The sequence below is a fragment of the Stegodyphus dumicola genome, chromosome 4, assembly GCF_044657685.1.
Source record: "Stegodyphus dumicola isolate Sdum_Otavi_A_Nest chromosome 4, ASM4465768v1".
Taxonomy (NCBI): domain Eukaryota; kingdom Metazoa; phylum Arthropoda; class Arachnida; order Araneae; family Eresidae; genus Stegodyphus; species Stegodyphus dumicola.
Window position 1 is genome coordinate 260,958,370 of NC_140771.1, and position 26,857 is coordinate 260,985,226.

Consider the following 26,857-nt stretch of genomic DNA (forward strand, 5'->3'; position numbering starts at 1 on the left):
TCTTCCACCTGAATACGGGCAACTAGAAGCCCACATGTTGAATTTCAAATTTGTTTTATTATCTCGTTCACATTTTTTAAACTTTAAGGAATTTTTTATTAAAAAACTCAACGATTACAAGCAGTGGCAACAACTACGCGGAATAAAATCTTCCTATCTCTAGAGCGCGAGACTGCCTATTACAAACTGTGAAGATATGCTGTTTTCAATTATTCTTAGCTCTAATGCTCCTGAAACGTGTATGCATGTGCAAATGAAAAAACGCTCCTTTGGGCGTAATATAAAATCTAAAAGATTTTAGACATTTTTCTTCCTTTTTTTAAAAAGATAAAAGCGAATGGCTTATTAGTGAGCACAACCTCACGAATTTTCTCATCGCGTTTCCCTTTTCGAGTTACGGATCAGTAACTGAGGTTTGTGAATCCGACGTCTTCGCGGCATTACAGAACTTAAAACCAGTCGACCCGAAATACCTTTTGAGAGTTTACTGAAGGAACAGAAAGTTTGCAAGACCTTTTAAGTCCATCTCAGTTAATACTAATTTTCAGTTTTTTAAAGCTTAAGCTTCCATCTTACGTTTTAAGCAAACATTTATCAGGTAACATAAAAATAATGAATCCAAAAGTAAAAATATCTCTGTTTTCTTATTGCATTCCCAAAATCATTATTCGAATATGCATTTATTAGTCTTAAAATCTGTAAAACACATGTCTGCGATGATTTTAGGGGCTTTATATTTTACCACGATATTTTGGACGCCAATGTATTTTAAAGGGATGCATATGTAGTTTAAAGAAGCATTAAAATTGTCCGCCGGGCATTTTAAACCCTTATCATAAAATTTACTGTTTAATCTATGGAGATAGGGCCCAGCAGCGGCCGAGCGTTAAAAGCCGCTGAAGACCGGTAGTTCGGTCCGGGTTTCGAGTCCCGTCGAACGAGCTGGCAGCATGGGCGTTTTCGTGGTTTTCCCCATGTGTAACGTGGATACGAACCAGTTTCCCTTAAACAGACCTCCACGGGGCATCCCTCCCTTTCCGTGTAGTGCCTAAGGGCGGAGTACGTAATAAGCAAAAAATCTATGGAAATACTTATGAATGTATTCAGCCTTCAAATTATCGTGCAGTGATTTGTTTCTAATACAGAAATGTGCGTCTGGAAAGGTGCGCAAGGTTTCAATTTGTACAACTTGTAATTTATGCAGGTCATTATTCTTTGCCGTAGCCAAAACTGGCTAGGTGTAACACATGATAAGTCGCAAAATGGAAAGATAAATTTGTCGCTTCCTGCGTAGGTCCAATTTAGAACACCTACGAATTAGACGATTGAGTTGCTGCGCAACACCTTTAGTTTTGTTATACATAGTTGATATGGGTGTTCCAGGTCAGCCTTTGATTGAGATAAAACGCCTAGATATTTGACCTTGTCAACTGTGGGTACCCTCTGGCCGAATAGGTACAGTGACTGAATAACAACTTTTAATTCCTTCCTGCGTACGATTAGCAGTTGAGACTTATCAGCATTGATAGAAATCCTCCACTTGGAGCATCATCCTTCAGTATCAAGTAAATCTGAAAACAAAAAGCTGAAACTGAAGGTTTCGTAATGTCGGTTTTTGCCAAATCGTTCAAAATATGGAGTGCGTGCACCGGCGTCTGAATGTATGAAAGAGTATTTACGAATTGATTAAGATGTTAGAAAAACTATTATGTAACATTATTTTGTTGAATCGTAATTATATGTATATTCGGATATCTCTTTTAAGCAGCACCATTTTAAATTATTTCAGTAAGCATTGCTACTGGATTGTCAGTTATCTGAAAAGTAATGCATTCGTTTGCCTCACGGTACATTCCATCGTATAACCACTAGTAACGTAGAAACTAATTTCTAGCTTCCCTATATACTAAAAAGTGTTCCGCTTTGGTCTTAAACATGGTCTTCTGAATTTAAGTAGATATTTCAGCGATAATGGGAAGTATATTGCATGTGACTAAGTATTTCTCTTTCTCCGATTTTCAAATTCAGCTGTTCTCTTTAGCGCTTTATGGAAAAGAATTTTTTGCTTTTAGAATTTATACATCAGCACATTGAGAGAAGCCAGTGGAGTTTATTCTCTGCACTGATTTTTTTTTCTGCATCAGGATTATTAACTGTTTTGCTCTGTAACTATTTCCTTGAAATAGACGTTTCTTAATTGATTGCACTCCATTTGAAATTTCGGGGGAGAATTGGTTTTCTTGTAATCAATTTACAGTTCCTTTTTTTACGAAATGCAGAATCCCAAATTTTCATCCGAAATTTGCGACCTATATAGAGCTTTGTGCATTTCGAATGATGCCATAAATTTAATTCTTTTCATACTTTGACGAGTTTGGTGACTTGTGATACCTCACGAAGTACCGAGCACTAAATACTATGTCATCAATAATTTTGCGTTTGGGTTTAAAATATGTACCATATAAATAATACCTGTAATTAAATAGTGACTTACTCTTTCCCATCTCCATTAACGTTTGTTCAGACATTATTTTATACTATTCTTATTGTTTCGGAATTGATTAAGACTACGATTTATATTTTCGAAACGCATCTATATGAGAATCGGTTTTGGTAACTTTATGAAGCGATATTGCTAATTTTGCAACGTACCGGCTCAATAAAATGCAGCCTAAAGACACTTCACGCTGCCAAAAATCTTTGCTTTGACAATGAGCTTAATCATGGTCTTTTGCTTTTGGTGAAAAACCCTTTCAAGTAAATCGTAGTGGTTTTGTGGCTGTTTCCATCTGTAATAACAGCATCTCTAAGGTGAACATACTGGTTCACCTTCAATGCCCTTTGATTAAATTGTTGCCAACTGTTTGAAATTTCTTATAAAGGATGATATAAAAAGAAAAATTACCTCAAAAATAGAAAATAACTCTAAAGAATTTATTAAAAATGGCTCAGGGTGGGTTCTGGAAAAAGTTATTAAATGTGAAATAAATATGGTCACATACGGAGCCTTTTTTTCATAACAGTTAATTGCTCATGTCATAGTAAAAAGTAAAAATATTAACTTAAAAATAATAGGTTTAAAAATTAATAAAAGAAAAAAGTCAAATAAAATACATACATATGCCAAATGATAAATGCAACATTACTGAAAATATCATTCATAAAACTTTTAAATTAATGTTGTGTGATATATTTACGAATTTAACAGTATTAGTGTGTTTTCCATACTCAAAGGCTAATTCTAAAAGTGTTAGTGTTTAGTTATTTCATTAGATATGTAATAAAAATAAGGGACATTTTCTCAGAAAGTTATCTATGAAGACTGATATATTCGTAATTATCTAGCTTAGGAAGGGCTAGTATATTCAGGGCACCTAAAATGTCAAAATAACGGTATGAATGAGATACATTAACAAAACATGCTTAGCAGGATTTTATGCTTAGCAGGATTTATAACACATTGGTCGCTTTATGATTTACTACTCTGTAGAAATTAATGATATAGTATATCTTTTATAAATATTTCTAGATATGGTGGCGGTACCTTCACTGAATGACTAGTACACAATGCGATGAAAGGGCAAACATATCCATATTAAATTATGGCTGTAAAATTACGGATAAAAGCTGAGATTCCATTCTAAACTTCAGAATATAAAAAGCTAGCTTGAAATCTAGGTTCGAAACTAAACATTGGTAACATAGAAGACCTTAAAAATATATGAGAAATAAATGCACACATTTAAATATAAAGGGCATTACAAATTAAAAGGAAATGTATGAATATGCAAGAAATGTTAAAGATTGAAAATACGAGGGATGATAACAATGAAGTAAAAGAGTAGACTTAGCCATGTTAAGACTATTATAGAACATATAATTTGAATTAGTACTATATGACATAACTTTGTATTTATTTTGTGTTTTTCACTTCAAGAAAGCATGTTTGCATATTCCTAGATATTTCTCTTCGGATATGTATTTTTAATAAAAATCAATTAGTGCACGTCAATCAGATTTTCAAAAATGCGCGAGAGCGATGGGTTAACAGATATGTTTGACTGATTTTTAACTAAAAATTTAATTTAAGAATTAGCTTTAAACAGAAAATGCTTCGGACTGAACTAATAATACGTAGAATTTAATGTAAACGGAAATGGACTGTGAAAACAGATTTCGCATTCCATTTAGCATATGGGATGAATATGTTTTCTGACACTTTACACTGGCTTTCCTCTCTACATCAGAAAATCTTTGTTGGTGGTTGCCTTTGATTAAAACGATAGCTTAGAACTTCGCTGTCACTTAGAAAAAAATATCTTTTCCATTTGCATCTTAAGTTCAACAAGGCATTTTCAACTAGCGTTGTTAAACCTTTCTTGACTGACAGCAAGTTGTGCTTATTTTGAGAAAGCCATACAATGGTCTCCTACATATGTTTAGTCAAATGTTTATGATTTGTTTTATTACTTGGATCAATTTGAGCTATCCTGTAGGGAATAATGACTTTAATCTTTTACGAACAAACTAAAAATAGATTTATCTTACTCATGGAAGATCAGGATTAAGATAAATTTTTTCTCTAACACGTATACTAGAAATTGCAGCATATTATTAATTTCGGCGGCATTATAGTATTACTAAAGTTTCTTGTACAATCCATTTTGTGCATTTTTGACTGCTACTGTAAATAAAGGAAATAACGCATCCCACTCTGAAATAATACTTTTTATTGCATTCCCACGCAATGTGCAACACCGACTGAGTGATAAAACCGTTAAACACTGACAGCTCGAAATGCGCTCTACTACAGGCGAAAGAGCTGACCGCATGGGCGTTTTCATGGATTTGTATACATAGTATGGTTACGCAGCATGACTGCGAGCCAATACGAAATAGAGATACTAGCCACATGTAATATGTATACGAACAAGTTTCTCTTAGCAAGCCATTATCGAAGGCATTCCTACTCTTAGGCATGGACGTTATAAGAAATAGACTAACCCAAACGGGTTTTCTCCCTCGTGTGAGGCTTTACCGGCTGTCACTTTGATCACATCCGGAGGAGTAGGGACGACTTGCAAAAATTTAATATTGGTTGCCTATTGCAGCGTGTATATTTGTCAAGAAAAAGCTGGTTGTAGCGCCTCATTTCACAAATTAGAATTTCTACATATTTTTATTTTTGAAATTGAGGTTGATTTTTAAAAAAATTAGCATATTTATCAAGCATAATTAACGTTCCAAATAATTATGAAACTATTGTATGCTTTCAGGACTGGATATTTTTTTAGATTTTCCTATGCTGTAAGGAAATTTGTAACTACTTCTTTTAGAAAATAATATTTTTAATCTGAACTAATAGAAAATTTCAAACAAGCAATTTTATCCTGCAAATTTTATGCTTTTTATTGATGTAAATAAGTAAAAAATACTAAAATATTTAAAAAAGAATTTTTGAAAGTTTTGTTTAAAATTCTAAATTGTGCTGCTTTTTTAAAATTATAGATGAATATCATAGCACAATTTCTAGAAAGGAATTTTATTTCAATTATATTTCATACTACATCATAGTGATAAACACTTTTGACTCCTTAAAAATATTTATAAATTTTATTCTAATATTAAAATTGTATTTAACTGTAATAATTAATTTTGCTTGTATTTTATAGTTATTATTTTTTTTAATTTATTTTTAGTTCTGCATAAGATTTTTTTTATTTAGTTTTAATATAATTTATTAGCCCAAAGCGGCGGTAGCCTCGAAAGGCTGTTAGTTTCGAAGAGGCATTTTGCGCTGTTTTACTATTAATGTCCGTGTCTCCTTGCAAATTGTTGTTACGAAATATTATCGCCCTGTATTATACGTAAAGAAATTAAATAATGAAGAATCTGCATGAATACATGTATGTTTCTCGCACTGTGATAAAAGCGACAGTATCTAGAGCCATCGAATTTTGAATAATGTAATCCTCCACCCGAACATGGGCATCTCAACGGCCGAATTTCGAATTTGTTTTAATCTATTTCATATTTTGTAAAATTTTAACGAATTTTTGATTAACAAAGTCAACGAGTTCAGAGCGAGCCCTGTACGGAAAATCACAGTTTTATCTCCAGTGCAGAAATTCTAAAGATATGCTGTTTTCAAATGTATGTGGTTTACCGGCGAAGAACATGATATTCAATGAATATAGGTAACACACAAAACTTTAAAAAAAGGTTCCCTTTGGGCGTAATATAAAATCTCAGTGCTTTTAGATTTTATTTTATCTTTTTTTTTCCTTGATTCCTTGATAACGCTCAGAAAATTTTATGCTCCGAATTTTATGAATTATTAAAATAACTAATCCACTTTATTGTTAATAATTTAATGATCATATAATCAAATAAATATGACCGTTTTGTAATGTTATTATAGTTTGGAAAATCACTGCCTGAAAATGTTCATTAAATTAAAAAAAAAAAATTATCAGATCTTGTTTAATTTTACCTTATTTATTTCAAAGTATCACGTACTATCAATCTTATTTAATTTTACGTTATTTATACGCAAAATTAACTTCAAAAATTATATATTATAAATAATTATATTCAAAAATGTGCTTATACTTTTTACCGTTTTACCAAAGTAAAGATGTTTGTACAAGAATTACGTGTGAAAAAATTGAGCGAAATGCAGCAAAAAGTGCTTTAATGAGATATATTAAATCCTATTTGGAAACAATTGTGGCTTTCATAATCTCATCAGTATACAACGTATCACATTTAATAATTAAAAAGAGTTATGTGATACAAACGCCATAGGTTTCAGTGTTAAAGTAAACCAGATCGTCCCTACTCTTTCTTGCCGACATGTCGGTGACCACTGGGTTAGTCTATCTCTTATAAGGTTCATGTTCCGGACCTCCCAGCGAGATGGCAGAAGTGTATTGACATGGGCGGGGATTATTTCTAACTGATGTACTATCATTTTTTTGCTAATAAATTGTATTCCGGTCTGCAGCAGCATTTGTGTCATGCATTTCTGTACGACCTACACATATTTTCTTTAAGTATCACCAATCACGTCGACATCAGAGCAGCCAGTAGATATAGCAGTAAAAACGAAGAATTAACTATTTGTTACATATCCACCGCTCTGGCTATTATAAGCAAAGCAGTTTCCTTTAAACATATGATTTTCTTTTGATTTTTAAACTACGTATGGCGCAGGAGTACACGAAAAGACTAGTGCGAAAGAAACTAGTTCTAGTTTTATCATAAGTAGAATCTTAAACTGCAAACATAATTTTGAAAATCCATAGCGTCATCTAATCGAACACTGTTTCCGTGTCAGATGCATTTCATATAGAAATTTGAATTTTTTAAAATTTGAATGTCTAAATTTCCGACGGTTTTGGCAGTGCAATCGTTATAAGTTGCATGCATTTGCTTAAAAGTTACTAAAGTGTTATTTGAGCGCTTGACGCATGGTCACCCATTTTCTCCCCATTTTAGATGGCGTTCGCCACTCGTCTGGACATTATTATGTTATGCACACTTGTGGCAAATATACATTGAGCCGACTTCGCGAGATTACAGAGATTTTCCGGCAATACATGCGTGGATGGATGGATAGCAGCGAACGAGAATATCATGCATTTGTTTAAAAAATTTAACGAAGTATTTGCGAGATTTCCTGCGTTACCAAATCTCAATTTATTACTTTTATATTAATCTCTACAAGACTGACATTATTTACGTGTCTTAACAAGGTTACATAAAAATGATTCAGACTGTAAAAAATTTAACTGTAATTTATTTTATAGTTTTCTTTTTAAACTTATTTTTTTTTTTTAAACAACAAGTCTATAATCGATGTGCACACTGATTTAATGACGGAAGTTCCCGCAAACTTCATTCAACTTTACACATACCGTTGTAAAATTAAAATATAATTATGAAAATAAAATAATCTAAAACTATTGAAATGCCAAGTCATAAAATTTTTAAATATGTATCTACAAATCTTTGAATAACATTTACATAACAATTTGTAAAATTTGAAAAGCAATTAATTTAATGGCAATCATAATTGTGTAAAACTGGGTTAAAACATCTAAAATAGCTGCAAATTCTTGCCATGAAAATTAATGTCGTAATAATGCTAATTAACGAAATGAAAAATGTATTCGCTGGCCAGGTATGTCAGTACCTCTAGATTCAAACTCTAGTTTCAGTACCTCTAGATTCAAACAACTACACTGAAAAAAAAAAAGCGTAAGTTTACTAAGAAAACTCCTGGAAACTGGGATGTCATGGATTATTTCAGTAACAGTAAACAGGTGTATTCTTTGTAACTTTGCAAGGATTTTGCCTGTAATGGTTACAGATTTTTTTCTTGTAATATCACAGCCTATAGTTATGTAAGTAGAACATATTTTTCTCATGTAAATTCCCAAACGATATATCTGTAATGGTTACAGATTATTTGCTTGCATATTACTGCAAGTAATTATGTAAGAAGAGCATGTTTTCTCATGTAAAATCCTAACAGGTATATTTGTAACATTACAGGTTATTTGCTTGTATTATTACAGCAAGTTATTATGTGAGTAGAAGATGCTTTTCTTACGTAAAATTATAATAGTTGTATGTGTAGAGGTTTCAGGTTATTTCCTTCTAATATCCCTTTAAGTAATTATGTATGTAGAATATATTTTTCATAGCGAAAATACTAAAGGATATGTCTATAAAAGTAATAGATGTTTTGTTTAAAATGATGCTTATTATTATAAAATATACTGAAATCAATACGTTCTGATTAAAAGAACGATATCTGTATGCAATATATATATATGCAAGTGAAGCATAAAAAAGGTTTGGCTTTTTAAATTAGCCAATTTGACCTCAGAATAGCATTAACTTAAAGATGTGCTTTCAACAGCATTCAACAGTATTTTCAAAAAGTAACGTTATTCTGTTACAGAGTATTTTTGTTTTATGAAGCGAAACTTATGTCTGATTGATGATTGAAGTTACTGTATGATGTATTGAAAGGCCTTTCAAATTATCACCAATCTAAAGTTGAATTTTGATTAATTTAAAAGTATGAATTAATAAGCTACTCCTTATATTAAATCACATGTATATCCTTTACATAAAATAATGGAAAGACATTTGGAATTTATATTTGTCCTATAAAATAGCTGAAAAAACACTATGTTTTAATTAATTGTTACCAATGTGGTATTTAAAAAGCTAATGTTAGTTCAATTATAAATTAAATAGTTTTATTTTCCGCGCAGAGCAGCGCGTGACGAATATTAAAAGAAAGCTAAGCCGGAAAATTGAAAATACAAGAGCGCGTGCATTTAAAATTTAATAAATATTTCTTTTTGATTCCGAGAAAGTTCCAGAAAGTTCTCGAGCGCGATTTAAAAATCTTATAAAAAGGAGGAAAACCTCTGAATTCAGTTTACACTTACGTGAATGATGAACTCTCAAGATAAGCCACGCCCAGTGCTAGTGTATTTTGAACTTTTCTGCATTACTGTGAACTGTTAGTGCAAATTTCTAGTGGAATACACTTCCCAGGATAATTACCAGTTCGAAAAAAATTAACTTTAACAATACTGCACGATAGATATTTTTCAAACTATGCTTTTATGTATTTTTCTGCCCCAGCCAATGGCAGGAACTCCTGGTCATCACATGACAGGGCTGCACATTTGAACTTTCCTTATTTCAGCTTATGTTGTATATACTGAACATAATGCTAATTTATACTTATTCAAGACCCGTTAAGCGGACTGTTTACTGTTGCATCATGTTTTTTATTTTGAATTCATTTATTGCATTTTCCTAAATATTCTTGTATTTGAAGTTACACCACTCCACGATGACATTTACTTTTACAGTGGCAAAGTGCCACCTCTCTTTTTAAATTCTTCACATCTTGTCACTGTGACATGTTTTACGACTCTTTTACTTCCAGGTCCCCATAAAGGATGACAACTGGCAAAAAGCCTGCAGTTCCACAGCGGTAAATGGAATGGAATGAATTCAGTTAGTCAGTGATTTTAGTTAGCTCGTTGTTGTTTCAAAGTTTGTTTAGAAAATTGCTCTTGTTGATTGTAGCGAATTCGGGAATTAGCTTTCTTTAGCTGTTTTGAATTAAGTTCTGTTGAATGTTTGAGTAGTTAAAAGATAACTAATGTGAGATATCGTAATACTACACGAATATTTTAGGAAATTTAAGCATTTTTGTTGTAATAATAATAAATTTTGTTCATTTTTCATCGGACTTGTGCATTCAGTTCAAACGAACCCGTCCGCACGCAACAATTTTTGGTCTCAGAAGTGGGATTTTTTTTAAAGTCGATTACAAGAGCGATGAAAGACCAATTCAGGCAATTGATGACAGCATTTGCTGCTTTCCAAGAAAAGATGGAAGGGGCAATTAACTCCGTTAAAGACGAAATGAGAGCGGGACAGGAAGAGATGAAATTGGGCCAAGAGTCTGTTAAAAAGAAGATAAAGCCGTTCAAGAAAAAATTGAAGCAGGTCAAGAGGAAATGGAAAGAGAAATAACCTGCGTAATAGAAAATAAATTCGAGGTTATGGAAGACAGAATAGGAACTGTCGAAAATAAAGTCGGACAAATTGAAGAAAAGGTTTCTTCGTTCAAAGATCAAATAGAAGAGAGAGTATCTGCTGTGGAGCAACGAGTCGAAGGAAGAGTTTCGGCCGTCCAGCAACAAATCGAACAACAAGTTGAGGAAAGGGTTTCTGTTGCAGTTGCCAAAGAAGTGGATACTTTAAAGAAATTCGTAGCGACGGCAGGAAGCAATAGTGATGGTCTTAAATTCTTACCAATGCCTGCTCGTCCATCTCTGAAGCTATCCACATATAATGGGAAGACATCCTGGCAAGTGTATAAGACCCAATTTTCTATAGTTCCGGATGCGAATGGATGCGATTCCCAAGCTAAGGCCTGTCATCCCGTCAGCACAAGCCCACCGAAACACTTCAGGAGCTCACTACGGATGTTGAAAGGCTGTCCCATCTCGCCTTTCCGGAATGCCGGACAGAAACAAGTAAAATCCTGTCCCTTCAATACTTTGTCGACTGCATCCCGGACCCTGAAATACAGAAAGCACTCCGAATGGCGGATGTAAAGGACATAAAAAGCGCTCTGTTGTATGCCGTAAAATTTGAGGCAGCTCAGCCAGCAACTGGTAGAGGTCACTACCCAGTCAGAGCTGTGCGAGTCCACGAGCCAGTGGATCAGTTGATGGCTTGTTTAGATGATTTATCCAGACAAGTCGACGCTTTGGTACGAAGTAACAGTGAGGACAAAGTGGCTGTAAGGTGTTCGAGATGTGGTTCTGAAGGTCACCTGCGACGGAATTGCGGAACACCCCGGGGTACGGAAAAAAAACAGATGATTTTACCAGACACGTCAGTGGCTTCAGAGGGAACGGAATTGAAAAGAAACCAACCCTAAAGTGCTGGAACTGTGGAGCTGAACGCCACGTACGAAAGAATTGCAGTACACGGAAGAAATATTCCCTTCTGCCAGGATGACTATAAACACTGTAAGACTTTTACAACAAAGTCAAGTCAGTGGTTATCTCAGGCGGCGCTCAGGGAACGGAAATTGAGACCGTTTCTCAGCAACGACGCAAGAAACAAATTAATGACCGTATCAAGGAACGGAGGTTGCCAGATAATGAAAAATCTTGTTTTAAAGCACTCAAGATTTCTACAGTGAGTGGCAACAGTAACGGACTGTCCATCAAAGGGCATGTCGATGGAGTTCCTTGCAACATGATCATTGACACAGGAGCTAATATTACCGTCATTAGGAAAGATTTAGCTGAACAGTTTAAAGATAAACTTATTTGGACGCCATCCTGTGTTACCCTTCAGACTGCATCTGGTGATAAGATCGACATATCTGAGAAGTTAAACGTGAACATCATGTTTGGAAGTGCCACCTACCATCACACGGCATATGTGGCGGATATTACAGATCCATGCATACTCGGATTGGGCTTTGTAAGGAAATACAATTTTTCCTTAGACTTCAAAAACAACAATCTGCTTTTAGCATTTGATGACATGACTATCCATCCTCAGAAGGGATCCTCACCTGGAAACGCCGACCCCTTGTCTGAAAGACCCAGCTCAGAAAGCTGCCGAAATCATACTAGGGTCGTAAAGAAACACCAGACTACCAGCTATTCGCCATCCCAGATGCTCTTCGGTCGAGACCTTCGTCAGCCTTGTGACCGCCTGTTTGGTCGCCCTACGGATGCACCTTCATCGCCTGAGGAATACATCCAAGATGTCCAGGCCCGGTTTGAGGTGATGCACCGTTCCGTATGAAAGCGAGTCGACTTGGCGAAGGAGAAAGTGAAGACCAGATACAACACGAGAGCTACTGGACATAGATTAAACAGAGGAGACAAGGTGTTGTTGTGGAACCCGATTCGAAGAAAAGGAGTCAGGCCTGAATTACAGTCACCTTGGGATGATCCGCACACAGTCCTAAACAGGCTGAATGATGTCGTGGTTCGGATCCGTAAGTCTTCGGACTCTAAACCTAAAGTCGTTTTTTACTACAGGTTAGGTTAGCTCATTACTATGGCCATAGTACATAGTGTAAATAATCGTAAATAGTATAAGATCATGGTCCTTTTTGTTTTTAAATGTGTACTTGATTTGATTTGTATTTAGTATTTGATTTGCATTTAGTATTTGATTTATATTTAGTATTAGTTTTGTATTTAGTATTTAATAGCATTTGATTTGTTCAAGTTAGTTATTGCATTTATTGTTCATGTTGTTTGATATTGTAATGTAATGTTTATGCCTCAGTTGCATTTATGCCTCAGTTTTGAGTTCCTGTCCAGGGATTGTACTGCCCGGGACGTGCAGTCATATTGAAGGGGGCAGTGTTACGAATTTGGTATTTAAAAAGCTAATGTTAGTTCAATTATAAATTAAATAGTTTTATTTCCCGCGCAGTGCAGCGCGTGACGAATATTAAAAGAAAGCTAAAAATCTTATAAAAAGGAGGAAAACCTATGAATTCAGTTAGTCCATGATTTTAGTTAGTTTGTTGTTGTTTTAAGAGTTTGTTTAGAAAACTGCTCTTGTTGACTGTAGCGAATTCGCGGATTAGCTTTCTTTAGCTGTTTTGAATTAAGTTCTCTTGAACGTTTGAGTAGTTAGAAGATAACTAATGTGAGATATCGTAACACTGCACGAATATTTTAGGAATTTAAGCATTTTTGTTGTGATAATAATAAATTTTGTCCATTTTTCATCGGACTTCTGCATTCACTTCAAACGAACCCGTACGCACGCAACATTATTAATTTATTTGGTTATTAATAAGATATGCTTTAGAACTTCCTTTTTAGTAATTTTAGATAAAATAAACACATGTTGCTTTAGATTTAACTTATTTGGGTAAACGTGTTGCATGTTGATCTGATCACAGTAAACGACATTTTGTAAAATATTTCTATGAAGAACTTAGAACAGCTGTTCTTCATGTTTCAAAAATATTATATACTCTCCTTCTAAAAAATGATATTTTCAGTAAATTAAAGAATTCAACACAGCAATGAATTAAGTTAAATGAACTTCATTTCGTTACTACAAGGTATTCAGAATTTTGTTCATACATTTGAATTACAACGTCCAACTAATCTTTTTATTCTTAACTGTACTCAGTGTTTGTCAACAGTCTGTTATTGTTTGAAATAATAGGTGATAAATGCATAACGTTTTTACCTTACCTTCAAATAATTTCCTTTGAATTAACAGATATAATTCTTTCATTAAGAACCTAATGCCATGCTTTTTGAATAAACATAAATCTTCACCAACTGACCTTAATTTTTAAAGCCTTGCTTCCATTAAAATTCTTAATACTTAATACAATTATGCCTTTGACAAATTTGTTTCAAAAATTAATACCTTTTTAACTTAAAATTTAATGCATTTTAATTGCACCTATAATTTTTTACAAAAATGATATGTAATAAATTTAAGCTTAATATTTACAATGCAGCCAAAATTAATGAGTTTGTCACTTTCATACTAAATCAAATTGCAAAATTAAATCTACAGTGAAAAAAAATCACTTAAACAAATCTTACAAATGCGTTAATTACTCTTGGACACTTATTTGTTTTATACATGCATTATACTGTATTAGACAGTATTTTCCTTTTCTATCAATTTTGTCCACAATGGGCCTTGTGATAAAAATTCCTTAGTGAAGCGCTGGAAACGTAAACGTGTATGCGAGAAATTTGAGACACTTTGTCTCAGTAAGAGTTCGAAGTCCAGAGAAATCATGAAGTAAACCGCAGTTTGGATGCCATCTGCCGGTCAGGGTTTCTTGCAGTAGCTGTTGAACTGTATTTTCAGAAAGAAATCACTTCGAGGCGGAGCCAGAAGCGAGCGGGAGCCAATCAGGAGTAGGAGAGCGGAGTTAGAATAAGTTGTTATATTAAACCTCTTTTTTTTATTATTATTAAGGTAGCTGATTGTGAATATTCAATAAGTTGGCCACGTACGGCCTTCTAAAACAGTCGTCTTCTGTTTTCTCATAATTCAGTAAATCCGCGAAAGTCTGCAGTTAAGTTTTGCTCAGCTTTTCTGTAAAAGCTTTCTTTTAACTTATTGAGATGATCTTGAATGTATTCTATTTTCAAGTCGTTGTGGAGGTTCTTATTTCTGAGAAAGTAAGGTGCTCAGGTTATTATCCTCTGAAATTTATTTTCTAAGACTTGAAGTTTCTTGACATCGTTTGCCCATACGGGTGAAGCATAGGTAAGGATAGGTCTTATGATCGCTGTATAGATTCTTTTCTTTTTTCTTAGATCTAAGCCTGAGTAATCCGAGAGAAGAAAGTAAAGGTTTCGTATAAGTCCATATGCTTTGTCTCGGGTGATTCTGATATGAGTGCTCCAGGTAAATGACCTATTGAATGTTACGCTGAGATACTTTGCTAAGTTGACGATCGGTACTTGCTCTCCGAAAACGGTTACTGAGGTGGTGATGGGGTCTTTAAGCTTGTAATTTCTAATGAGTAGAATCTGCGGTTTAGTAGGATTAATGCTGATTTCCATGTAGCACACCACTTTTCGATCTCTGGGATTTTATTTTGAAGTTTCTGGAGGGTGTGGTTAGGACTCCGGGATCTTTCAATGAGCGGCATATCATCAGCATAACATGAAAGCATAAAGTTATGATCCTGTGAGGAATTTGGAAAATCATTAACATATATCAAGTACAAAAGGAAGTTTGAGGAACTTACGGCCTTAAATCATTTCACACATAACGACTACAGATATGTCGTTTATGAAATTTAAATTTAAGAAATCATCTGCTATCAAAATGCAGATAATTTATTTCCAGTCTGAGTCAGTTTTCTGTACCTAGTTGAGATACGTAAATTATGTCAGACTTAATTCTATCATAATTTACATTCATTGTCTGTGACGTATGTCAGATTAGTATTAAAATATATGAATTGAGACTTCGTCGTGCAGAAAATCTCACAAAACCTTCGTTTCTGTTTCTAAAAGAATGTGTGGTATTCTCGGAGTTTGCTGTTGATAAGCATCAGCATGTATCTTTAATAGCGTTTTGAGAACATCTGTTATAACCCTTTAATAACATTTAAAAAAATGAACACAATTTATGCAGGTTGGACTGTCAAATACTTTAGAAATTTTGTTTTTCAAATTTAAAAAAAAAAAATTCAAATTTCTTCATGAAATTTGTCAGACGTGGAAACGGGTTTCGATTCGATGATGCAATGAATTTTTAGGATTATATTTACAGCCTCAAATTGTCATTATATTATTTAAAATAATATTTACAGACTCTGGTGGCATTTATTATGAAAGGAACTATAATCAGTTCTTTACTTACTACTTTTTTGTATACTTTTTGCTATATGTATTTTAAAATTGCGAAGTCTTAAAATTAATAGTATAAATATAGCATTGCCTTACATACAACTGCTTTGGCAGAGCGGTCGTTATGAAATAAATTTGTTGTGACTGTTTCCTTTGTATTTAAACTGTTTATTCCGTTTGCTGATCATTCTAAAACCTTTCTAAAACGTAATTCAGGAGTTTGATTCAGCTTCTCTATCTTGTGTATGTTTATTAATTATAAACGTGAGTACAAGGAAGAGATGTCATATAATCACATTTTGTAATAACTCGTGAAAAATCAATGAAAACTGAAAAATCAGTATTTTTTCTGTTGTGTCAAATCTTAAAAGTATGTTTATTAATTACAAATGTGAATACGAAGAAAATGAAATGCTTCTGATACTTTAGCTTTTCAGAAAGTCTTCTTTGAAGTTACTCAGAAAAAGTTTGTGATCAAGTTAAAAAAAGAACATTTGTGATACATGCTGGTGAAAAGGACAATACAAATTTTCAGCCCTTTTGATAAATAGTAATCATAGCTGACGCAAGGGTTTATTAAAGGGAAGCAATGGCAAAAGTACAGCATTTTGTGATGTGTCAAATGTGAAAAATATGTAAGGGGTGTTCAAATGAAAACGCACAAAATGTCGTAACAACCAAACTTTTTCAAATATGAATATGCCGCTTTGGGATAACGTAGTGAGACATCAAGGACGTGAACGCATTATCCGACGTGGTTGTGCCTATGCGGAAGCTAAGGCCATTGACGCCGGATTAGAATAGGCAGTGCGTGTGATGACATCTTCGTATTCACAATGCAAAATTCCACGACTGAAGAGGAACATTTGTTAGCAGTACCTATATCAACAGTAAACAGAATTGCAAAAATACAAAAATTTTTATATCTTTTCCTAAAATCTTGAAATTTGTTTTTATATTTTTGTATCAAATCAAAACATAATCCTGGGTGTTTTTCTCAGATTTAGGGTTATATTTATCTAGCGTTTTGAAATCTAAATGATTGTACGCATTTATTTGCGGTTGCTTTATCTGACCATCCAGAATGCTGTTATTTCAAACCAATGCGGAGCATGAAATATCCCGCTCGCCCATGTTGAAAGCTAGCCTTCAATCTAGATCGCAAGTTTATAATACCTCATGGATACAGCGGCTTGAGATTTGTCTGGAGGTTTGCTCTCGCCTCTATGGTCGCATTGATACCTGCTGTGGTCCACTCGCATTGGATTACCCTGCTTCAACTTTTCGTTGCAAAACGTCGTGTTCAGTAGAACCTATCTGCGTGGTAAATAACTTTAAACATTTGTATTAGCAGTTAGTTAATAAAACTGTGAGATAATTTTCTAAATATTTTAGCTTTATTTTGGCATGTCTTTAAAATAAGAAAATTAGTATTTTCACCGGTCTTTAAGCGTGCCGATTTCTAAGAGATCTTCTGTACTTCAGAACCTCCTAATGAATTCATAATGATCTATATAATATATATGTATTCTGATGAAAAAGGCAACCAAAGGTCATATTAGTGTATGGAACTTATTATCACGTAAAAAGAAATGAGAAATACCAAGCCGAAAAACACTTTCATGACGACAGTCAGTGAAGTTCGATGTAACGGTATTAGTACACCTTGCCTGGGCACAGTGACCTGCCCCTAGTCGAGCAAAGGGTAAAAGTTTAGAATTGTAATAAAAGAAAATTAAAATAATAAGTAAGATGATTTAAACGATGAATTAGATTTCTTTAAAAACAAATTTTGGAAAGCATTCATTTTTTACTAAACAGAAAGCCGTCGAGTAGATGAAATATAGAGTAAACAGTAAGACAGCGAGTTCCAGTAATGAAAAGAGATAATACGCAGTTAAAATACTAATGTAATACGATTACAAAAAAAAAATGCAAGAAGAATAATGCAGTTAAAATACAGCACAGAATAACGTATACAGGACAGAACAAAGGTTCTAGAGAAAAATATTGCTTCAGTTTTCCATAATTAGTGAGATGTTCAGAATGGCCGTAGGCCGTTTAAGTTGTGTATTTTTATTACCACAATTGTAAATTTTTAGCTCAATATTGCTGTTTTCATTTTAGATTGAAAATTTTTGGCAGGGTGATAGTGAAAGTTTCTGAGTTTATCAATATCCAGTTCTTCATGAAATGTTTTGTCATTAATGTAATAAGGTGAATTTGTACTCTGATTCAAAACACAGTTCTGGGCAGTTTGCAGTTCTTCCTGTTTTACATGAGTACGCCCAGACTGGACAAGCAAAGACCACAATCAGAGACTCAACCCGACCTCAAATCAGATTTTTGTTTAACTTTTATTCACCCTGTGATACCACAATTAATTTTCGACATACCAGATGTGGTTGCGATCCTATTTTTAGTACGCTGATTTAAATAATTTGTAATTGCGACTTAGACATAAGTGAATAAATGGTTACCAAAGTAGTTTCATAATGAAGTTATATTACTTGCGCTCTGATGTGACGTATAAATTAAAATTCCAAACTTAACCTTATATAGAAGGAAATAAAACATAGGCATGAAGAGAATTTTAGTGTCAAGTAAACATCTGGGAAATTAAATTAGGATACAAAGACTTCTTTTGTATTTTTAAGCAAATATGATTCTGATATTTGGCCGTTTTCATTCATTTCGGCTACGAATAGAAATTTCAAAAGCTACGAACTAAAATTCGTTTTGCTATTAGTTAATATGTTTTTAAAAGAAAGACATTTATATACGTTCAAAATACATCGTTTTATAGAATATTTTGATTTTATCATTAGATTTAATTTTGACGCAGATTTAAAAATCTAAAAGATTGTAAAAGGCATGGGAAATTTTAAAATACATGGCAAAAAATTAAAATAGCGGTACTTAAATTTCGGTTGAGTCCAGAAATAAAACCATCTTATTGCTACTATTCTAAACCTATGAAAATGAAATAAAAACTAAAGGTGAGATAATTTATCTTTCTGTAAATTTTTAAACGTAATAACGAGTGTTACGGTTTCTCCAAATGAATCATCTAAAAAAATTCATTTAGAAAGAGTGCATTTTAAAATGCATCTCTGTTCAGGCCTCTTATACGATATTTCAGAGGCATAAATTTTTAAAGTAACTAACATCTGGTGTTAAAGTAATATTAAATTCGTAAAACTCCCATGTTCTACTTTGTAATAACACTGAATATTTTGCATGAGGTAACCAGGTTAAATTTCCGCAAGAAATGATAGAGGCATCTAGTACCTTTTATTATTTGGCTAATTTAACCAACTGAATGGAGTGGATCCATTACTGATCAGCAAATATTCTCTGAAAATTTTGTTACCCTTCGGAAATAGAAAATAAGAAAAATAATCTGTCTTAAAAAGCAACTGTAAATCTTAAAGGCTTTATGGCATTTCGTTTACTGCTTTCATAGACCAAGTGCCTAATTTCTTCATAATAAGATACTAGTATTTAAAGCATTAAATCTGAAATTTTGGGATATGTTACAATTTCATGCACGCAGCAAAACTTGCTTATTTTAGACCTTCTCAAGAAGAATATCGAAAGCCAGAAATATGAAAATTATGCTTGATGGATACGTTGAATGCTGTTAAGTTGGTACGTTAACTGCTCGACGAATTAGGTTCTAGGCCAGGAATGGCGAACATTTGTCGATTAGTGTGCCAAATAAATTGAAATTTATTATTTTCAGATGTTTAGGGTAGTTACTGTTATATTTTGTTTTAAAAATTACCTTTAAACCCCAGCTTTGATTTCAATAACTAGTAACGATTTCAATAAGAATTTCATTTCAATAATCTTTTAAAGGACCAGAAGGTACAAACTCTTTCTCACATTGACGCGAAGCATTGAATATACGTAAAAATGTTTAATTTTCAAAATTACTCTTTGTCTCCATGACGCAATGTAAGAACCACTTCTGTAATATAAAGGGTTTTTGTGACATTTAATTGAAAATGCAGTTTCTGTACGGTATAGGAGACTTTTTATCTTGTCACTTTCCTGATTGTTATTGTAAGGTTTATCCAAAGTTTCTATCAGTTAAATCTACTTTCCTGTCATTTCTAATTTCAGCTTACAATTTCCTCACTTTAATTATTGGGAAAATTGTTTTCCAATTTCTTCTTGCACAAATTATGTACTTCTAATGCGATAAAGTTTTTAAGAGAGCCCTCAGTAATGACCTTTACATAATACTTCTAACCCTAATTTATTCTTTTTTAAAACAGTTGCATATTTTTAGAGTCAAGACTTTTTTGCTACAACAAGTTGCAATAAAATCGCTAATGCTCTATTCTTATGTAACATTTATAATAGCAAAGTGAAAAGTTTATTTTTTTGAGATAAATTTATTTACTTGTTTTTATTTCATTTTATCTATTTTTCCTTTCATATACATGTAAATATGCAATTTTGATATATGCAAGTACATCAACTAGTTTTTAATAAAATATTGAATTTGAAAAGTTTTTAATTTTGCAGCATTTCGACGAAATGTCCTTCTAGGAAAATTCCCCATGATTTAACTTGACATCTACAAACCCTTCTTATTTGGCGCAATCTTGGGACGTATTTATAAGAATGTTGTAACTAAGTAATTCTAAAGCATGTTTCAGTGCCAATAATTCGACCTTGAATCATATTGGTCCAAAACGCAGTCCAAAACGTTCACGGATAAACTCAAGCGCAGTTAATGATTATAATGTAATTATATCATCATCCCTCCGTGATTATTACGTAACTTCAGGTATAATTTATAAATTTCTTTCACCTATTGACACCAAAAGAAATTAAAAATATTTTCCATTCAGCCTCTTTCTGACATTGAGGTCCTAAAGCCGGTTGCCACAACCTTGAATTTAAGTTCGAAACCTGAAAAAAGCCTAGATGTTTGATAAGTACATAGTCTCTTTGCGCTATGCAGGCGCTTGAACATCTGTCATTTGGTTTGGTTTGGTTTGGTTTAGTTGATTACGGCAAAGCACATTAAGTCTATATGCCTAAGGTTAATGATGCCTTCGCGGCAGTCTAAGGGAAACTTCCTCGTATTAACGTTACACATTGGGAAAGCACCGAAAACGTCCATGCCGCGAGCCCGTTCGCATGAATCAACTAGAATCGCCTGAATCAACTGGAATCGAAGACAGGTCGGAATAAACAGCATTCAGCGACTATATTCATCTTCGACTACGTATATCCTCGGTGATAAGACTCTAAATGATCAAAAGCGTCGATCATACTCCTCGAATGCTTAAATAGCAGGGCGCCTAGTTGCTGAGGTAAGCACCCTTCGAAATTTTGCTAGACATGAAAATTAAAATGTAAAGAATTTCGTAAGCTCTGTTTGATATGGCATCTAAGGCGAACATATATACTTTAGCACCGAAATGTTTTCTAATTAAAGTGGACTTTCTTAAAGTGATTATTAGAATAGTCACTATACTCGAGCAGGAATTAAACAATTATTTTAGTCACCGTTTCATTCATTTCATTCCATATCATGTCAGCTGCAAAAAGCTTCTAAAAGACAGATCAAGATAACGAAGTTACATGAAAATGTTGGGGCTATAAACAAACTTCTAAGAATCTACAGTTAAACTGAGATAAGAGACTTCGCAATTAAGCATAATTCGGTATACGTTTTTCTCGTTGATTATCGATCTCAGTTTGAATGAGGCATTTTACCAAGCGCGTTGCTTTAATTAAATTTCTAACTTCCTCTCATTCTACTAGTCTACAAAATATATTAAACTATAGCGTAATGTAATTGATAATGCAGGAGTTTTATCGCAAAAAAAATCTCAAAACGTTTGTATGAAGCAATTTTATCGAGAAAGTGCTCCGGAATTTTCCGAAAATTTCAGGATAGCTTTGAGCTAAACGCGAATATGATTTTTTCGCGTTTAACAAATAAATTCACGATTTCTGATATATTTCTGGTTACTTTTTAATTTCCATTATACATGCTCTCTTAAATATATTTAAAACTTATATTAATCAAATTTATTCCGATACAATATATCAAATCTTCTATAATTCACAGTCTGAACCTTAACTTCAATCATCCTTTCCCCAAATTTTCAATCAAAGAAGTTAAACTTAATTGTTGAGTGAACTGTCTAATCTTATACAAATTAAACATTTGCTTAAGTCTACGTTATGTAAGCCATTATTTTCTCGAAACGAAATTCCGTCAAGTTTCTTTAGTTTGTTTTAATACGGTGAGAAACACAATAGGGTTGTCTGCCTAACGGAAGCCAAGGCTTCGTGGAGCACTTTCTGAAGAAAAAGGGGAAAAAACTGGCTCTCATAAACGTTACGAAAACGCCTAGGCAGCCAGACCGCTCGCCTGAATTCGAGCCCAGGAGGGAACTACCAATGTTCAGCAATTTAACGGCTTGGCCACTGGTGGTCCTGAAACACTGTTAAGAATTACCATTTTATAGGACGAAAAAAACTCTTATCCTAAAAGCTAGTTGTTATAACCTAGAGGTATTGAAGCAAACTTACGGGGCCAGAGAATACATTTTTCATTCCGTTAATTAATATTTTTACGACATTAATTTTTATGGCAAGACTTTGCAGCTATTTTAGATGTTAGTGATTTTGAACCCAGTTTTACACAAGGATTGGCATTAAATTAATTGCCTCTCAAAATCTATATTCGAAGATTTGATGATACACATTTAATTATTTATATGACTTGGCATTACAATAGTTGTTAGAATATTTTATTTTCAAAATTATATTTTACTTTTACAAGAGTTTATGTGAAGCTGATTGAGGTCTGTGGGAACTTCCGACATTAAAGTGTGCACATCGATTACAGACTTGTTGTTTAAAACAGAAATAAGTTTAAAAAGAAAACCATAAAACAAAATGCAGATGAAGTTTTTTAACAGCCTGAATCTAGTTTCCGTACCCTATTGAGGTAACTGTAAGGTGCATGTAAATAATGTCAGTCTTGTAGAGATTAATATAAAAGTGAAAAAAAAATTAAACTTAATTTACGCAGGATATCTCGCTATTTCTTCGTTACTGTTTCTGATCAAATGCATGATATTCTCCTTCATTGCTATCCATCCATCCATGCATGTATTTCCGGGAAATCGCTGTAATCTCGCTGGGTATCCGTACATTTGCCGCAAGGGTACATAACATACGAGTAATAATGTCCAGACCGGTGGCAAAGGGTATCTAAAATGGAAAGAAAATGGGTGACTATGCACTATGCCAATGATAATGAGTTTATGTTACGGAGTGCTTATGGTTCAAAACCATGTACCTCCACATCAGAAAAATATCGAAGTAGTGACCAGAAATAAGAAAATTGCATAATTGGTTATCATGATGCACACTAGAGGGAGCGACATTAGCTCGAGAAAGTTTAGCGATAGGAAAAATCGAGTTTTGAATTTTTTTGGAAATATTATGTTTTAAAACTTTTTTGTATTTTTTAATTATATATATATATATTTTAATTTTATCACACATAAATGCGACACTGAAGCAAAAAGCGGAAAGGAAAGATTTTACAGGTTAATATGCTCATTGGCATATGGCACAAATCATAGTGAAGTAAAGATTAAATTTTCGCGACGAAATATCCAGGCAGAAATTTATTTTTGCGGGCATGATGTGAATAAATAGCGAACAGATTGATAAGAATGCAGAGGCGGCCACTTTTTAGTAATATTGGACTAGGAAATATGGTAGAGCAATTACATGACAGTACGTCCTTCATGGGCCGGGCCCTGGAACTGAGATGAAAGGGGCGTGCCTATGCCTTTTAGCTGGAGGATAGATGCCGTATTCGCGTCCGATGATGGAGCAAGGTCTTTTCTGCTAGCTGCGAGTAGGCTGGTAACTGTTGAAGTCCACGGTGATCAATCTGTTCAATTTTAAGGAATAAATTTAATGAAACCATCTATGGGTTTAATGTTGAGATCCGAATGAATCACATCAGTGCGGGCATAATAGGTTGCATTAAGGACTTAAACGCAGGGTCTTACTTTGAAAGCCTTGAAGTTTTTTTATGTGTGTTTTTGCAGCTGTACCACAAATGATGCAAGCATACAAAAATATTGGTCGAATGATGGAAGTGTAGAGAAGAGCTTTGTTTTTAATTGACAAAGGGCTCTTTTGGCCTAGAATGGTGTGAAGTTGGGTTCTGACGTTCTTCGCTGGTGACTATGCATCAAGCACCTATCTGTATTTATCACTCTTAACTGTAAGAGTAAACCTTTCGCAAATGTATACAGCGTATAGAGATTGTACTCTCAAATACTTCGGAAATTTAGACATTCAAATTTTAAAAAATTTCAAAATTCTATGTGAAATGCATCTGTCACGGAAACAGTTTTTGATTCGATGACGCTATGGATTTTCAAAATTATGTTTATGTAAGATTCTACATGATATGAAAAAAAAATTGTAATTTCATATATACTAGTTTCTTCGTATGTTCTTGCACTATATGTAGTTAAAAATTACAGATTGATGCATAAAATTAAGCGTCAAAATGTTATTTTTAAAAGGAACTGCTTTGCATATAATAGGCAGAGCGGTGGATATGTAGTAAACAGTTAATTTACCTTTTTTTCTCTTAAATCTACCCATTGCTCTGATGTGGAAGTGGTCGTTGATGGTTTAAGGTAATGTGTTTAGTTCGTACAGAACTGAATGACCAAATGCTGTCGCAGAACGGAATACAATTTATTAACAAAAAGTTGTTAGTATGTCAGTTAGAAATAATCCACGCCCATGTCTACAAAAGGCTCAAAGGCTACAAATTCTCCAAAATAAATTATTACGTGAGATCGTCAGTGCGCCCTGGTACATTCCAAATCGCACTATAGACACAGATCTTAACGTCAGCACTACACAAGAATACATACACACACACCAGCCACAAAAGTTTTCCACACAGTACAATTCCATCACAACACAGAAATTGCCAACCTCAGATACCTATTTCACATGAAAAGCACAAATACCCAGCTCATATCTTAGCCCCATAACATTAAGTGTTTTACAGATAGCTTTTTTTAACTTTTACATTTCAATTTTTTCACTGGCACCCGTACACACATGACTACGTGCCCCCACTAAAAATCGCCGATCGATTATGGACCTGGACATCTTTTCATGACCAGACTCGAGCACCATAATGATTATTCTAATTCACAGAAAAGAACTTTAATGGAAACATAATAAAAGAGTGCCTCGCGCTCTGAAACTATGTAAAAGCATAAGACCTCGTCGTCGGCTGTCATCGGATGTGTGCTCTGTGTGCTCATCACTCCTCGGAGAACTGCTTTTTCGAACCTACATGCGTAAATGTTCCGAAAAGCATAGAACTGTAGAATGCCCAATAAAAGGTCGGACAGATGAGCCCAAGTGTGTAAACTGCCTCGATAAGCACCCAACTTCATATGCTGGGTGCTAGTAAGGACACAAGTCAATAAATGCCCCATTTCTGAATTGCCCACAGGCTGAAAACAGAAATGTCCATAATAATAATAATATGTTTAACTTTAGTAATAAGAGCACTAGTGGTTCAGATATTATGAAATTCCTAAGATATATGAAAGATATTCATAGTGTATTTGTCCACACAAACATAGCAAAAATTATCCAGATTTTCTAGTTAATTACGTACCAAAACCTCCGTGGGTATGGTTCTAAATTTCTTACATCTTATATACTTTTCATGGATATACAGATATATAGATATTTTTACATGCGTACGGTTTGCAATATAGTAAATGAACACAGGTCCGATGATAAGTTAATAAAATTTATTTCTATCAAAGACTCACTTTAGATATTTGTATCTTTCCACAGAAATAGTCCTGCAACTCTTTCTAATATCACAGAGTGCAATCAGTTAAACAAAGCGCAATGCTCGTATATCTCTGAAGACAAATCTAAGCGGAGATAGTACTCGGAACTTTTGTTGAGCTAACAGCTGACAACAACAACTAAGAGCAGATGCTCTCACCATCCTTACATAGTTCGCACCTGGCCACAGAGATATTTCTAATTCCTTTTGGTTCCCGAAATTACTGGAAAGTACTATGAGAGTAGAATTACGGTTGAATCAAATATGGTGACGAATTACATTTATTCAATTGCAATAACTACTATGGTAATACAGGGACCGGACCAAATTGTTCTTAAATGCTCTCCAAGTTTTGACGATTTCTGGCCAAACTACTAAGATGCCCATTTGTTCCTTGTTAATGGACTTGCACTGTATTTTTACCTTTCCGGCATATCTTACTGCTTTCGGTATTTCATGTTACATTATACAAAAGAGATATAACAATTCTGCATGTAATTGCATTAATATCATTTATCTACATACAAAATTTGTAAATATTTGTTCATCAAGGCCCAGCGGCGGTAAGCTGGATTCCTCGCAAAAAGAGTTTAGGGTTGCCAGAAAGTGGGATGGAAGGACAGGATTGCCGGATTTGCCTTGCAGTCGCCCATTTGGTGGTAGAAAAGGCGATATGCCAAAGACGTAGAGAGAACATTCTAGAATGAATTCTTACTGGTCTTCCAAAGAATCCACTCGTGGTGGTCTTCTCGAAGGCATGTCAAAAGTTGTAAATACACTGCATGTACGTGGAGTAGCGATTTATCGTGAAGAGTATCTTGAACGTGTTGAGTTTAGTAGTAGTGCTTTGAGTTCAGACATTAGCTTGAGAGCGATCGGCCGAGTTGGGAGCTGTACTTTAGTGCTTTGCCATGAAGCCGTCTTCACTGTTAAAGCCTGATAGCCCGAAGGCTGTGTTACTGATTGTTTCAACGTATTTATCGTATTTTTTCGACGGCTGTAAACGTGCCTTTCGGACTTTCCTGTA